The following is a 15,562-nucleotide window of genomic DNA, read 5'->3' on the forward strand; positions in this document are numbered from 1 at the left end:
CGCCAACCAAGTGTGTTCTCTGGTCTCCCAGCCGCCGCAGTGAATCGCTGCAGGCGGTCTGAACCAAAATCCTCTCACTCAGCCGCAGAGCAGGCAGAGTAGCCAGATTCCTCCCCCCAGCCTCGCTCTCCCTTTTCCTCCCTTTGGGAAAGTTCTTTTTCCTCTTTCCCTGACCATGTGGTTCAGGGGAAGAAGCATGGTGGCACCTCTTATGAGGTTTTTTCTTTCTTTCCCTTGGGTCTTCCCCGGTGCTCTCTGAAAGGGATCCCTGTAGGGTATCCCCCACCTGAGAAAGATCCATGTAAATGAAAGGAAAGCTCACCAAAAGAATAGAAAGGATGGTCCCGGGAAGGAGCCTGCCCAGGTGCGTCTGTTCAGGAGCTAAGACAGGAAGGAACTGGGGAAGTGCACCTGGGCATGCTGGGAGAAGGGGACGGATCATCACCTATCTAATCACCTGAGACTTACTGTCTATCTGGAGCAAGGAGCGGAAGATTACCCATTGTGAGCCGTGACCTCTACTTCGAGGGAGAAATTGCAGTTTCTTCATCCCTGCCTGCCTCTACCCTCTCCTTGTTTCCTTCCCTTAACTGGGACTCTCTGGGGACTAAGGACAGCAGACATGAGCTCTGGAGCAAGCTGAAAGCTGTGTTCCCTTACTTCAAACTGAATGTGTCCCTCACCCCCGTACTGTAATGTGACTTAGCTTTAAAATGCAAGCAAGCATTAAAACCCAAGGTGTAGGGGTGTGAACTGGTTCTATTCAAATCAGGTTCCATGTTGAACTGGCCCAGTTCAACTGGTTTGAGCTTGTTGCTGGGAACTCCAAAAAGTGGGGCCAGCCTGAGTTCAAGCTGAATTGGGCCCAGTTCAGGTCGAACTGGTTCAGCCTGGTTTGACTGGTTTTGATAGCTTGCAAAGGGGGATCCGGTAAGGATTCCGCTTTACAAGCATTGAGGGAACCCTTAGAGTTTGAAAAGTGGGGGTCACCTTGCCCACCACCGTGGTGGCATGGCTCCTCGGTGGCATCAGGCCAACAAGTTCTCCCCTAGGCCCCACCGGTGCTCCCCCTTTCAGCACAGGCCACTCAGGCCTGTGTGCAAGTGCGAAGACCATTAGAGTGACCTCTGCACATGCGCAGAGGCCATTTGTGGTGGTGCTAATGGCCTCCATACATGTGCAGAGATCCCTCTAATGGCCTCAGCACAGGCCCAAACTGGGATACTGGCCTGCTCTGATGTGGGGGAGCACCGGCAGGGCCTAGGGGAGCCTCCAGCATTGAGGAACCGTTCTGTCAACATAGTGGGTAAGGTGGCCTCCTGCCACCCACCCACCCTTTTTCAAACTCTCAGGGTTCCCCCTATGCTTGTAAAGAGGAATCCTTATTGGATACGCCTTTGCAAGCATCCTGGACTGGGTCAAACTGGTTCGACCTGGTTCTAGGGCACAAACGGAACCACCGGCTGGTTTTAACAAATTGGCTTGCACATTGGGTGGTTTGTTTCGAGTCCAGGTGTGTAATTATTTGAATGGATGCAACTGCACTCTGGGAACCAGATAGGGAAATGTGTCTCTGTTGGTTCTGCTGGACTTCTCAGCAACTTGATACCAATGACCATTATATCCTTCTTATTTGCCTCTCTGAATTGGGCCTGGGTAGCTCAGTTTTGGACTGGTTCCAGTAGAACTTGGAGGGTTGGGTTCTGCAGATGATATTCGGGAACTGCTACTTGACCCTGTGGCTGTGGGCCTGTGGGGTAGGGTACTATAAGGATCAAATTTCTCCCCCTTGTTTAACATCTATATGAAACTGCTGGGGGAGATCATCTGGAGATTTGGGCTGTAGTGTCCTCAATAAGCAGATGACATCCAGCTCTATGTCATCTGATCCCAGGGAGATAGAGGAGATTTGGCATTGGGGTTTAGAGGCCATGGTGGGCTGGATTTGAGCTAACAAGCTGAAACTTAATCCAGAAGAGATGGATGTGATGATGGTGATTAGTAAAAAGACTGATTGGAATAGGAAGTTGTGGCCTGTTTTGGAATGGGTTGCTCTCCCTCTGAAGGAGCGGGTTTGCAGTTTCAGGTCTTCCAGGACCTCTCCTAGGGAATTGGGTGTCAGTCGTGGCCTGGAGTACCTTTGTACTGCTTTGGCTGGCTACTTTGGCTCTTCCTTGCGAAGACTGATCTGGCCTCTGTTCCCTATTCCTCAGTCATACAGCATTTGGATTATTGCAGTGAGCTCTACAGGGGGCTGCTTTAAGAACACATTTGGAAACTACAGATGGTACAGAATGCAGCAGCCAGACTGGTATGCGGAGCCACCTGCAGTGTGCATTTTCTACCTATCTTGAAGGCATAGCACTGGCTGCCAAACTGCCCTGATAAAATTCAAGGTGCTGATTTTTTACTTTTAAAGCCCTAAATGATTTGGACCCCAGATATTTTTAGAATTTTGATTTTAAAAATTGGCTTGATTTTTTTGAAAAAATTGTTTTGTACTATATATTGTATTCTGTGTTTATTTATTTTTGGGGTGTGTTGTGATTTCATGTGTTTTATGTGTTTTTAATGCTGTGTTGTGAGCCACCCAGAGAACAGTTTGTTATGGAGCAGCTAACAAATAAAGTAGGTGATGTTGATGATGATGATGATAATGATGATTTTAAGGCCTTCTTCCACCTGAATCTATCCAGCTCACTAGGTTGGCCAGGAGGGCTCTGCTCTGTTTACTGATGCCTACTGAAGCTCACTTGTCTAGTAGTAGTAGTAGTAGTAGTAGTAGTAGTAATTCGATTTCTATACCGCCCTTCCAAAAATGGCTCAGGGCGGTTTACAAAGAGAAATAACAAATAAGATGGAACCCTGTCCCCAAAGGGCTCACATTCTAAAAAGAAACATAAGACACACACCAGCAACAGTCACTAGAAGTACTGTGCTGGGGGTGGATAGGGCCAGTTACTCTCCCCCTGCTAAATAAAGAGAATCTCCACATTAGAAAGTGCCTCTTTGCCAAGTTAACAGGGGACCTAAGGGGGCCCCAAGCAGGGGTCCTTTGCCAAGTTAGCGGAGGTCCCAATTCAGGGCCCCCTCAGTGATTGTGCCCAGGCTGTGGAACACACTCTCACATGAGATCTGCATGGCTCCCTTACCCACAATCTTACAGAGAAGATTGAAGGCTGCCCTTTATGGACTTTGGCCAATAAGTAGCTTTCCCCTGATTTTATTTTAGTTGGTTATATCTATATTTGTTGATTTTTAGTGTATTTTAAATAACATTTTATTATATAATTAGTTGTTTTAAATTCATTGTTCACTGTTCTGAGGTCCCAGGACAAAGGGCAGTAAAGGTAAAGTTGCGCCGTCAAGTCGATATAGACTCCAGGCACCCACAAAGCCCCATGGTTTTCTTTAGTAGAATACAGGAGGAGTTTACCATTGCCATTTCCATTACCATCAGTATGAGATGATGCCTTTCAGCATCTTCCTATATCGCTGCTCTCCAATATAGGTGTTTTCCCATAGTTTGGGAAACATACCAGCGGGGATTGAAACCGGCAACCTCTTGCTTGCTAGGCAAATTATTTCCTTGCTGCACCATTACAATGTAAATAATAAATAGATAAATAGTTAATTATCCATGTGGTGTTAGTAAGGAGGTGGAAAAATTTCTATCAGTTGGAAAAAGAAAGGGAAGTGGTGCAAGAATGACAAACTAAGCTATTCTCGGGAAGCACTGATGGTGATGGTCACTTAACCCATGATGTTAAATATAACACCCAATCAGGCTACTGGTTGCTGGCAGCCAATTGGAAGCTACAGTGTGGTGTTGGCCAGATAATGGAAGGGTGGGTTGCTGTACCTAGCTCTAGACCTGGGAGAGGTGTTTCCCAAATCAAAATCCCTGCTGTCTGAACTGGAACCAGAACTAAGGCTTGAGCAGCAATCAGAAGATATTGCTGTATTGGCCAAGCAAGGGCAGAGGGCCAGATTGTTCAATCTAGAAGCATCATTCTGTCTGCCAGCTGCTTTTGAACCCCTCTATTCCCTTTTGAACCCCTCTATTCCCTTCTGTTAATGACGAGGCCTGCATTCAAAATCAAAGGTAGCTTGCTTAAGTCCCAACTTCAGTTCATGAAGTTTTTAGTTCAAAACTCAGAGTCACTGTTGAGTGTCTTAATAAATTTGAGTGTTACAAGAGTTTAATAGAGACCCTATTAAGCTGAGCAGCTCTCTGGTAATGGGGTCAGTTCACTAACCCAATAAGTAAATCTGAAAGGTCTACTCTGTTTAGCTGTGACTGCCTTGGTCATGAAGCAGACATCAGGAAAGATCAAAGGGTACCCCACCAAAAGCCAGGAGCCTAATTTGATAATGTATATCTGTATGACTCTGCAAAAGCTGACTCTTTTCTGGAAAGAGGGTATTCAATTTAGTTTGGAAGAAAATTCTTTTCTAACCCCTAAGGTTTAGTTGAGCACCCATCAGCTAAGCATGTATCATCTCTGAACCATCTTGACTATCACTCCAAATGGAATATCATCTGAAGTTTCAGAAAATGCGCTTTGTACTATTCAAAAATAAATCCTTTCTGATTTATGCAGGTGGCTAATGAAGCAGCAGATTAGATAAAGGATTTTAAACTGTGTACCAGTGAGAGAATATGCTATAGCATGATGATGCTGTGAGTCTGCTGTTTTCCATGCACAAGGTACAGGGTTAAAGCCTGATTTCATTCTCTTCCAGAAGAGAGGTGGACCTGAGACCTCTAGTTAAAAGGATCCAGGTAGCAGGGTTTGGAAAGGTGCCTGTCTAAGACCTTTTAAAGTTGCTGTTGGTTACTGTAAAGATACCAATGGCCTGACCTGCTATAAGGCAGTTCCTATGTTCATATGAGATGGACTGCAGTACGCATTGAAAAAGTTAAGCCAGTGTGTTGGCTTGGCTGCAGCATTGATTCCCCATTTCTGTGCCAATAGAAAGTCAGTGACATCATCCCAAAGGAGGGAGTATTTCAGTATTCTTTGATATTGCTGTGCACGAACTGGTCCGGAGGCCATGTTAGATGACTCCGAACCGGTTCTGAACCTGGCCGGTCCGGCGGTCTGGCGGGGGGGGGCAGGGGAGTCTAGTTTTAAGGGGGGGTAGTACGTCTCCCACCGCTCTTCCCCCTCTGGCGCTGCACTTAAAAGCAAAGTTTTGGGGGCGGCAGCGTTCCTCCCTGCTGCCCCTGGCTCCGTCGTGGCCTGGCAAAAGCGGAAGTTGCCAGCATGCATGCGCCCATTGCAGCGTGCGGCAACGACAGTGCCAGGGGTGGCAGGGAGGAACGCTGCCGCCCTAAAAACTTTGCTTTTAAGTGCAGCACCAGAGGGGAAAGAGCGGCGGGAGATGTACTACCCCTCCGCCCTTAAAGCTAGACTCCCCCCAGTGCCGAACCGCGCCTCCGTGGTTCCGTGCACATCCCTATTCTTTGATAGAGCCATCACTGTAGCTTACAAGTACAGGGGTCCCAGAAGCATCACCATTGCCCAGAAGGCACAGATCCCAGACACAAGGAGTATAAGATACCAGGAAGCTTTATTAGCTGGAACAAAGGAAGCTGCCATATACTGAGTCAGACCATTGGTCCATCTAGCTCAGTATTGTCTACACAGACTGGCAGCAGCTTCTCCAAGGTTGCAGGCAGGAGTCTCTCTCAGCCCTATCTTGGAGATGCCAGAGAGGGAACTTAGAACATAGAAGCTCTTCCCAGAGCAGCTCCATCCCCTAAGGGGAAGATCTTACAGTGCTCACACTTCTAGCCTCCCTTTCATATGCAACCAGGGCAGACCGTGCTTAGCTAAGGGGACAAGTCATGCTTGAGTTCTCCTTCCACAGACCAGTTGTCTGTCCCACAGTTGCAAAAAAAATAAATAAATGCCTGCCTGTTCTGGAAGCCAACCCAAATAAATAAACAAATGTATGCATGCTTTTGAATTGAAGAGTGAAGTGTGCTTCCAATTTAAAATTTATTTATTTATTTATTTAGAAGAAAATAAAACCTCTGACTCAGGTCCGTAAATCTGGGAAACAATAGATTATATATAGAATATAAGCAATTTTATTATCCTCTCCAAAGCTGTTGTATTTACATTCTTCTAATTAAATTTTAAATTGGGGGTTATTTAGAAACAGTACACAAAGATGAATTTGGAGATGAGCCCCTGCGAGCTCGGATACCCATGCATGACCTAGTAATGAGCATCCTTTTTTGTTCTTATGATGTAGTTGGATTATTGATGTATTCTAAAAAGTCCAATTAGAGTCCACTGATGTTTGAGAGTGCCTCTCTAAAGACAGCCGATGCATTAGCCAGGGGCCAGAACTGCGGTATCTGTATAGATTGGACTGAAAGGCTCTGGTGTGTATAAAAAACAGCACAAGGTGCTGTCTGGGAAGCACTGACCGCAACCGTTGATGGGCAGCATAGAGGGCTCTGTGAGAAAGTAGTATTTATTTAAAACAGTGTGTGGGGGAAGCAAGGAGATGGTGTGAAATGCTCTTTTGTTGTAACTAATGACTTGCTACTCAGTAACCTCTTTCAGGTCACAGACCTTTCACTAGTTTTATATCCAGAGAATCTCTGCTGACTGGTGTAAATTATGAATTTTAAAATCAATAGTTTCTTCTAGAAACTCCACAAATGCATTTCCAGGAGAATGATCTTGGATTGCATTGGGTGTAACGCAAAACAACAGAATTGTATGTATGTACATAATGTCTCTTTTACATATTCTAGGGATGGCCCATATTCCCAGTAACACAGGGCTAGGACAGGCTCTAATAAAAATGACATCATCTAACCGAAAAGGCTTCACAAGTACAAAATACAAGCGCTCAGTTGATAGGAGGTCATCAAGGAAGTCCAATACAGTCACATTTGATTTCAAAAGGGAACCCTTTAAAAAATGACTTTTTAAAAGGAAGTCAAAAGGGTTAGATTTCTGCAACATGCTTGGAAGTTCTTTAATCCACACTAATAGAATTCAAGTTAGAATGTATGACACAAACTAGGAAATGTACCATTGAGTTCAAGAGAATGCCGTTATGGTAAATGATCAGAATCCAGGAAGCTATAAAAGAAAGGACTACTCCCATCAGAAAATAAAAAAACCCTTATCCAACCATGGAAAAAGAATTTGAGGAACATAAACACACTAAGACCAATAATATATATGTAATCAGTACTGTGCTTAGAAGCAGAAAATCCAGCAGAAAGACAGTTGGCTTGTTAAATGACGTATGAGTGAAAAATGTGCTAAAGGATAGGAGATTGCAGTAAACCCCAATTAATTCTTTGTGACTTGGCTTCACTGCAGAAGATATAGTACAGGTATCTGAGCCAGCGTGGAGTAGTGGTTAGAGTGCTGGACTAGGACCGGGGAGACCCGAGTTCAAATCCCCATTCAGCCATGAAACTAGCTGGGTTACTCTGGGCCAGTCATTCTCTCTCAGCCTAACCTACTTCACAGGGTTGTTGTGAGGAGAAACCTAAGTATGTCATACACCACTCTGGGCTCCTTGGAGGAAGAGTGGGATATAAAATGTAAAATAAAAAAAATAAAAAAAATCTGTGCCTAAGCAGACTTTTTCGGGGAAGGAATCTGAAGAATGCAGTTAAATAGAGGTAACAAGTCTTAAGGCTTATTAAATTAAAAAATTAACATATCATCAGGTTTGGATGATACCCACCTGAGAATCCTTGAAGAACTTAAATGTGGAATTTACTGAACTTTTAACAAAAATATGGAATTTGTCCCTAGAATGTTCATAGAATTTTAGGGAATATTGGAAAACAACCAAAGTAACTGGTTTTTAAAAAGGGTGTTGGATCTGGGAGATAACAGGCCAGTTAGCTTAGCATCTGTTCTGTGCAAATTATTATTATTAAAGATTAAATTATAATGCAGAGAGAAAATCATGTCTTGCTGAAAAAGAATCAGTACAGCTTCTGGAAAGGGAAGTCCTTCCTCACTAACTTTCCAAATAATCCTGACTCTCATTTTATAATCCCTGGGGTCGGGGAATGAGTGTGTGTGTGTGTGTGTGTGTGTGTGTGTGTGTGTGTAAATATTAGGAATCTTGCCTATCAGTCAAATCAAAAGTGAATGATAAGTCAATAAAGGTGCCATGGCTTAGACTTCTGACTCAGAAGAGTCAGAGGAGGAACGGGAGGATTTGCCTGCTAGTGAGGGCTCAGAGGGACAGCAACATGATTTGGCAGGGAGACCAGACTCTGGAGCTGAGGAATAGGAACAGCTGCCAGACATGAATTCTGATCAGGAGCACGCTGATCAGGAGGTGGCTGGGATTTCACCTGTCTTGAGAAGACGTCTCAAGAGGAAAGCTCAGTGGGAGACACGCAGGTGCAGGAGATCACAAGAGAGGAAGCAGAAGTGCTGACTCAGGGAAGCCTGATTGGCTGCTGGTTCTCTTGAGCCATATATCAAGCAGTCTGTGATTTCCACCAATGCTGTTAGCAACTTTCTCTGACTGCGGACCGTGTTCTATTTTGAATTCTCAACTTTTCTGAGTTCCTGTTTGCCCTTGTTCTGTTCTTTCCTGCTCTGTGTTCTTGTTCCGTTAATTCCTTGCTCTGGTGTCCTTTATTCTTTTTCATTCCTTGCTCTGGTGTCCTTTATTCTTTTTCATTCCTTGCTCTGGTGTCCTTTGTTCTTTTTCATTCCTTGCTCTGGTGTCCTTTGTTCTTTTTCATTCCTTGCTCTGTCGTGTTCTTTTCAGTTATTACTCAGTTATTGTTAGAGGTGTGTACCTAGTTCAGTTCAGGGGACTTGATTCATTTACTATTTTCTTTGTGAGCCTTTTTGTTTTCCTTCATGCAGTTTCTCTGCTACTTTCTGTTAACTCACAGGGGGAGTGCTGAAGAAGGTTGTAAATCCTATTGGGTTAGCCGTAACAGATTTATGACAAAAGGCTGCAAACAACCTTTTAACAAACGTTTTAATTTGAATCGTTTTAAAAATCATCATCCATAGGGTTTATAACTTCTAATTATATACCATAAATGTGCTTGTTAACAGCAGTATATGGAGACCTGATCGACTGTGTGTGTGTGAGAGAGAGAGAGAGAGAGAGAGCGAGCGTGAACTCACCGTACCTCCAGGAGCAACTCCACAACAATTCATTTGGGGGAGCAAAGGGGCTTCAAAGAACTTTATTGCAGGAGCAAGATTTGCTGCACATTAAATACTTATAGAGGTGAGGTAATAAATGTTAGTTTATTTACCTTATTAATGAAACTTGCTCAACATATTCAGACGTTCAGAAAATGGGCCAGGTTCCTCTTAGAAAATTCTGTCTTTTGGGATTAGACTAAATGTTCCATTTTGCTTTCCAAGGTAGTTTTCTATTTCTGTCCAAAAACATGGAACAGGAAAGACTGGGGTGTGTGAAGAAGTCAGTACCAGACCAGTTGAAACTGGCAGGGTATATGACCCTACACCCTCCCTGCACACATGGTCAGAGGCACACCTAGGTAATTTTGGAGCCCAGACCTGAAGGGCTTCGGAGTGCCCCCACCCCCCGCTTGAGGGCTGGGGGTGGGGTTTGGGGTCAAGTCAAACCTTTTAAAAAACATATTTTAAAGTGCTGCTGCACGGTGGGGACGGGAGCTGCCAGCAGGTGTGTGGGCACTCGGGGGAGGGAGGCAGCGGCAAGAGCTCCTTTTCTGAGCCCGCCTGCCTCCCAAATTATCATGGGCCAGTTGGGCCATTTTCGGCCCATTTAGAGGCTCTCTGCGTATGCATGTGTGCAGAGGCCCAAAATGGGCCTGGAATGGCCCAATCGGTCAAACAGTTTTTTAAAAAAAGATTTGATTTGTCCAGCGGGCATGGTGTGTGGGCACTTGGGGGAGGGAGGCAGCGGCTCTGAGGAAGCCCCCAGAACATTTGGAGGCTCCTCAGAAGACAGTAGGCCACAGACCAAATCCCCATGGTCCATGGCTAAGTGCGCCTCTGCTCATGGTCTCATGCAGCCCAGCTTCTGTCCAGGAAGGAAATAAAGGGGTTGGTTGGGCTCCTTGGCAGCTGGAGGAGTCTCCTACCTTCCTGGCTGCACTGGTTTCTGCTGCTTGTTCTGAGGTAGAGGAGTGAGTAATTGAGGCGTCTTTTTAAACAATGGAGGCCTTTAAAAATAATTAATTTAATCTATAGGACCATAATGCACAATGACTGAATTGTCTAATGCAGGGGTTCCCAACCTGTGGTACTCTAGATGTTGCTGAACTACAATTTCCATCATCCCCAGCCACAATAAATTGTATCTGGGGATGACTGGAGAATGTGTGAACTGGAGGGAACCCTGGCTTAACACTTACTTACTTACCTACTTACTTACTTATTTATTTATTACATTTATAAACCACCCCATCCGAAGGCTCTGGGTGGTGTACAACAAGATTCAAAAGATACAAAAACACACACCATTTAAAAGAGTGCTCAAAACAGTATAAAAACAATTTAAAAACCTTGGAAGGCCAGGCCAAACAAGTTTTTAGGGCTCTCTTAAAGGCTGGCAGTGAGCCTAAACTGCAGATATCTGCTGGCCCTTTACACTTTGCTGTAAAGTCTTAGTTCCACTCTGCTAAATGGAGGAGTGAAAGAAAAGCAGAAAATATTTTGGGTGGATGTGAACCTTTTCCTAAAAGTACAAAGACAAAGGAAGTCATGAACAGAGGATTATTTGGGATGAAATAGATCTGGACAAAGTGCAGCAGTATGGAGATAAATGTGATGAGGAAAAGGCAGCATAAAGTGAAGCACAAGCAAAACTGTTTCAGGAAAATATTCCTGAAGTCTTGAGGAATAGATTTCTGATTCTGCGTGGTATTGGTGCAATTTAAAAGTCTTATAGGTGACAGTGGTAGTCCTCCTAATATAGCATGACAAAAACATCCTTGAATTGGAGACTGTTCAAAATCTATTGACTTCATAAGTTTTATTTATTTATTTGATTGATTGATTGATTTATATACTGCCCTTCCAAAATGGCTCAGGGCGGTTTACAGTTAAAACAAACCACTAAAACAATAAAGAGCTAAAATAAATTAAAAACAATATAACAACAATTAATTTAAAATCATTTTAAAACAACAATTAAACAAATACAGTGATTAAAAGCCCCAAAATTGGGTTAAAATATTAAAACAGATTTGAAAACCCTGGAAACCCAGGCCAAACAAGTACATTTTAAGGGCTCTCCTGAAGGCTAATAGAGAATTCAAATTGCGGATTTCCACAGGAAGCGCATTCCACAGCCCCTGAGCAGCAACAGAGAAGGCCCGCCTCCGAGTCGCCACCAGACGAGCTTGTGGTAACTGGAGACGAACCTCCTCAGATGACCTTAATGTGTGGTGGGGATCACGCAGAAGAAGGCGCTCTCTAAGGTAACTCGGGCATAAACTGTTCAGGGTTTTAAAGGTAATAACCAGCACTTTGTATTTTGCCCAGAAACATATCGGCAGCCAGTGCAATTGTTTCAGAATAGGCATAATATGGTCTCTCCGGGTTGCCCCAGAGACCAGTCTGGCTGCCGCATTCTGAACTAATTGAAGTTTCCAAACTACGTACAAAGGTAGCCCCATGTAGAGCGCATTGCAATAGTCAAGCCGGGAGGTTACCAGCTGGTGCACCACTGTTTTGAGGTCATCCTCCTCAAGGAATGGGTGCTGCTGTCGAATCAGCCGAAGCTGATAGAAAGCACTCCTGGCCATGGCCTCCACCTGAGAAACCAGGGTGAGGCCTGGGTCCAGGAGTACTATCAAGCTGCGCACCTGCTCCTTCTGAGGGAGTGTAACCCCATCCAGCACGGAAGAACTAACTCACTCCTCAGATTCTGAGCCCCCACAATGAGCACCTCCATCTTGCTTAGATTCAGCTTCAATTTGTTCTCCCTCATCCAGCCCATTACTGCCTGTAGGCAGGCATTTAGAGAATGAGTGCTATTTCCTGAAGATGAAAAGGAGAAGTAGATTTGGGTGTCATCAGCATACTGATAACACCCAGCACCAAATCTCCTGATGACCTCACCCAGCGGTTTCATGTAGATATTGAAAAGCATTGGTGACAGAATGGAGCCCTGAGGGACTCCATATAACAGCTCCTGCTTTGAGAAGCGACTATCACCAAGCTCCACCATCTGGGATCTACCCGAGAGATAGGAACGGAACCACTGCAGAGCAGTGCCCCCTATTCCCAACTCCCCCAGGCGACCCAGAAGGATACCATGGTCGATGGTATCGAACGCCACTGAGAGATCCAAGAGGACCAACAGAGTCACGCTCCCTCTGTCGATTCCCCAGTAAAGGTCATCCATCAGGCTGACCAAGGCTGTCTCAACCCCATAGCCCATTCTAAAGCCAGTTTGAAATGGGTCTAGATAATCAGTTTCCTCCATAACCGCCTGGAGCTGGTTAGCCACCACCCTCTCGATTACCTTGCCCAGCCAGGGGAGATTGGAGATTGGCCTATAACTATCCATCGCTGAGGAATCCAGGGAACGCTTCTTAAGAAGCGGTGTAACTATTGCCTCCTTCAAACAGGGAGGCACCCTACCCTCCCTCAGCGATGCATTTATGATATTAACTAGGCCATCTCCAACAATCTCTCCACTAGATTGAAGCAGCCAGGCTGGGCAAGGATCCAGAGAACAAGTGATAGGCCATACCGCTCCAATCAGCTTGTCCACATCATCAGGAGTCGCAGATTGAAACTGATCCAACTTAACACTGCAAGAGGGATCGTGGGATACCTCCCTCACAGACCCTGCAGAAATAGTGGAGCCCAAGTCGGCCCGAATACAGGAGATTTTATCTGCAAAGAACCCACTAAAGGCGTCACAGCAGAGTATCTCTGGGAGCTGATTTGAAGCAGAAGGAGCAGAAATTATACTCCTCACCACTCAGGATAACTCTGCCGTACGTGAACCCGCAGACACAATGCGCGCTGACCAAAAACGCTTTTTTGCTGTGCACACTGCCATTGCGTAGGTCTTCAAATGGGTTCTATGCTGCATCCTGTCAGATTCGAGCTGAGTTCTCCTCCACTTGCGTTCCAGTCGCCTGCCAAGCCGTTTCATCCCCCGCAACTCCTCCGTGTACCAGGGAGCCATCTTAGAAGCAGGCCTGGAGGGATGCTTAGGAGCAATAATATCTACTGCCCTGGTGAGTTCCCTATTCCAGGTTCCCACCAGGGCATCGACAGAATCACTGGCCGCACCAACATCGAAACCCTCCAAGGCCTTTTGGAAACCTGCTGGGCTCCAGCAGCCTTTTTGGGTGGACCATCCTAATAGGTCCATCACCCCTGCAGGGGTGGATTGTGACCGTGGTACCAACCTTAACCAGGTAGTGGTCCGTCCATGACAATGGGGTAACCACTGGATCCCCCACCCATGGAACACCCCCCTGATGTGAACAGAAGACCAAATCCAGTGTGTGGCCGGCAACGTGAGTTGGTTCAAAAATTAATTGGGATAGGCTCATAGTTGTCATGGCCGCTATGAACTCCTGAGCTGCACCAGACAAGCCAGTCCCAAAGTGGATATTGAAGTCCCCCAGCACCAAAAGCCTGGGAGACTCCAACACCAACTCCACGACCAGCTCCGTCAGCTCAGTTAGGGAGTCAGTTGGACAGCGGGGAGAGCGGTACACCAACAGACTCCCCAATCTATCCCTAGTTCCCAGCCTCAGAAATACACACTCAATATAAGTCAACTGTCTCACAGGGGCCCTGGTAAGGGAGATAGTGTTTTTATTGACCACAGCCACTCCACCCTCCCACCCACTTCCCCTAACCTGCTCCACAACAGAGTAACCTGGAGGGAGAAGCTGAGCCTACACTGGACCACTCGCCTCCCCCAACCAGGTCTCAGTTATACATGCCAGGTCAGCTCGCTCATCCATGATCAGATCATGAACAATTTCGGTCTTATTTTGAACTGACCTGGCATTACAAAGGAGCAAGGTCAGGCTCTGTGAATAGTTGGTGCTGCTCCCCAAGGCCTGAGAGTTGTCAGAACAGTTGGAAGTAGAAATAGTTGCTAGATTACTAATTTCTCTTCCCCTGTAACAGCCAGCTGTTCTGCCAGCGCCATTTCTTCCATTTCCTACCACTACAGCAATAGCTGCCCCAAGGCTGCCAGGTGCACCCCCTGCATCATCCCCCTCAGGAGAGCTCAAACACATCTCATGAACTAGGCCTGGCACAACTCAGGGCAATAAAAACAGCACTTTGACCCAAAAATCCACCCACCCACGGAACAACCATCCTCCAGCCCTCAGTCCCACCCCCAAAGGCCGGCCGCCTACAGGTAGTTCTTGATAAAATGTGTAGGGTGGCAACTTGGGCGTCCATATATTTGTTCATGCAGCAGTACAAGGTGATGTGTTCACTTCTGTGTTCCCAGCCTTTGGGAGACAAGTTCTGCAAAGGATTCTGAAACACTGAGGACTCTTTCCCCGCCCTTATTTCACTACTATTTTATATCTCAAAGCATGCTGAATGCCTTCCTTCAGAGACAATCCCCCCCCCACACACACACTTATTGTATACTCCTGTTCTTGAAGAAATCAGGAGGGCATTTTCCCCTCCCCCACTTGGCTGGGATTGTTTTGTCCTTATGGGTGATAGGTTACATGTAGGGGGTACCTGGGTTATTATAGCTTTCTGCTTCCCACTTATTTGTTTGTTCTGATTGTCAAGTTGCCAAAACTTTGTCTTCTGATCTCTCCCCTGCCCCCCCATCATCTTCTTCTTTCATCTAGTTATCAGTGGGATAGAAATAAATGAATGAAATACTGAAGGCTCTTGCAATAACAGCAGTGGTAGAGAGGCAGACAACAGCAGGCAAGATTCTGAGTAAGATTAGAAGGACTACTTGACAGGTCAGAGTGAGATAGAACAGCTGTTCTGGGTAGAACTGGCAAAGGAACTTCTGTAGCTAGACGGGAGTTTTGAAAGCTCCAGGAAAAGAATAGAGCTGCCATCAGATTTTATCCAAAGTGAAATTTCATGGTGACATTGGTAATTTCTATTCAGCCAAAACATTTGAGGGATTTAGTGGGAAGTACACAGAAATTTGTTAAGACATCAATTTTCTTGGGAAGCAGGAGCATTCTTCTCATCCCTTAGATGTCATCACATTTTCTCTGAAGTAAAATAGCAGTGTGAATTTGAAAGCCAAGGAATGTTGAAAGAAGCTGTAAAAGGTTGCACCAAGACAAATGAAATAAATGGGGGAAGGAGGTAAATATCCATATTTGCAGCATGCACTATGTAAGTTTTGAACACATGCCCTTTCTTGCATTTATTCAGAGGGAGAGATTTTAATTGTTTTATCTTACTACAGATTCCATGAATAAAAATGTATTTGGTTATTCATGTGCCCTTCCTGATTAACAGTTAATTAGTCTTACCTGTCTGTCAGAACATATAATAATTATAATTATTACAGGTGAACTCCAGTATCCACGGGGGTTCCACCCTCCGCTATAACCATGTCATCG

At 45.3% G+C, this 15,562-nt stretch overlaps 1 protein-coding gene across 5 annotated transcripts in view; it reads left to right on the plus strand.

Moving 5' to 3' along the window:
• The window catches only part of TSPAN9 (tetraspanin 9), a 419,005-nt gene that overhangs the window by 189,908 nt on the left and 213,535 nt on the right, over window positions 1-15,562 (plus strand). Inside the window, exons 4-5 of one of the 5 annotated variants that reach the window (XM_053256314.1) lie at window positions 9,081-9,258; window positions 11,299-11,443. The exons of the other annotated variants lie outside the window; for them this stretch is intronic. The gene's annotated coding sequence lies outside the window, so the exon portion shown is untranslated. The remainder of the gene's footprint in view (window positions 1-9,080; window positions 9,259-11,298; window positions 11,444-15,562) is intronic. 5 annotated transcript variants of the gene reach the window in all.

The sequence above is a fragment of the Hemicordylus capensis genome, chromosome 5, assembly GCF_027244095.1.
Source record: "Hemicordylus capensis ecotype Gifberg chromosome 5, rHemCap1.1.pri, whole genome shotgun sequence".
NCBI lineage: Eukaryota > Metazoa > Chordata > Lepidosauria > Squamata > Cordylidae > Hemicordylus > Hemicordylus capensis.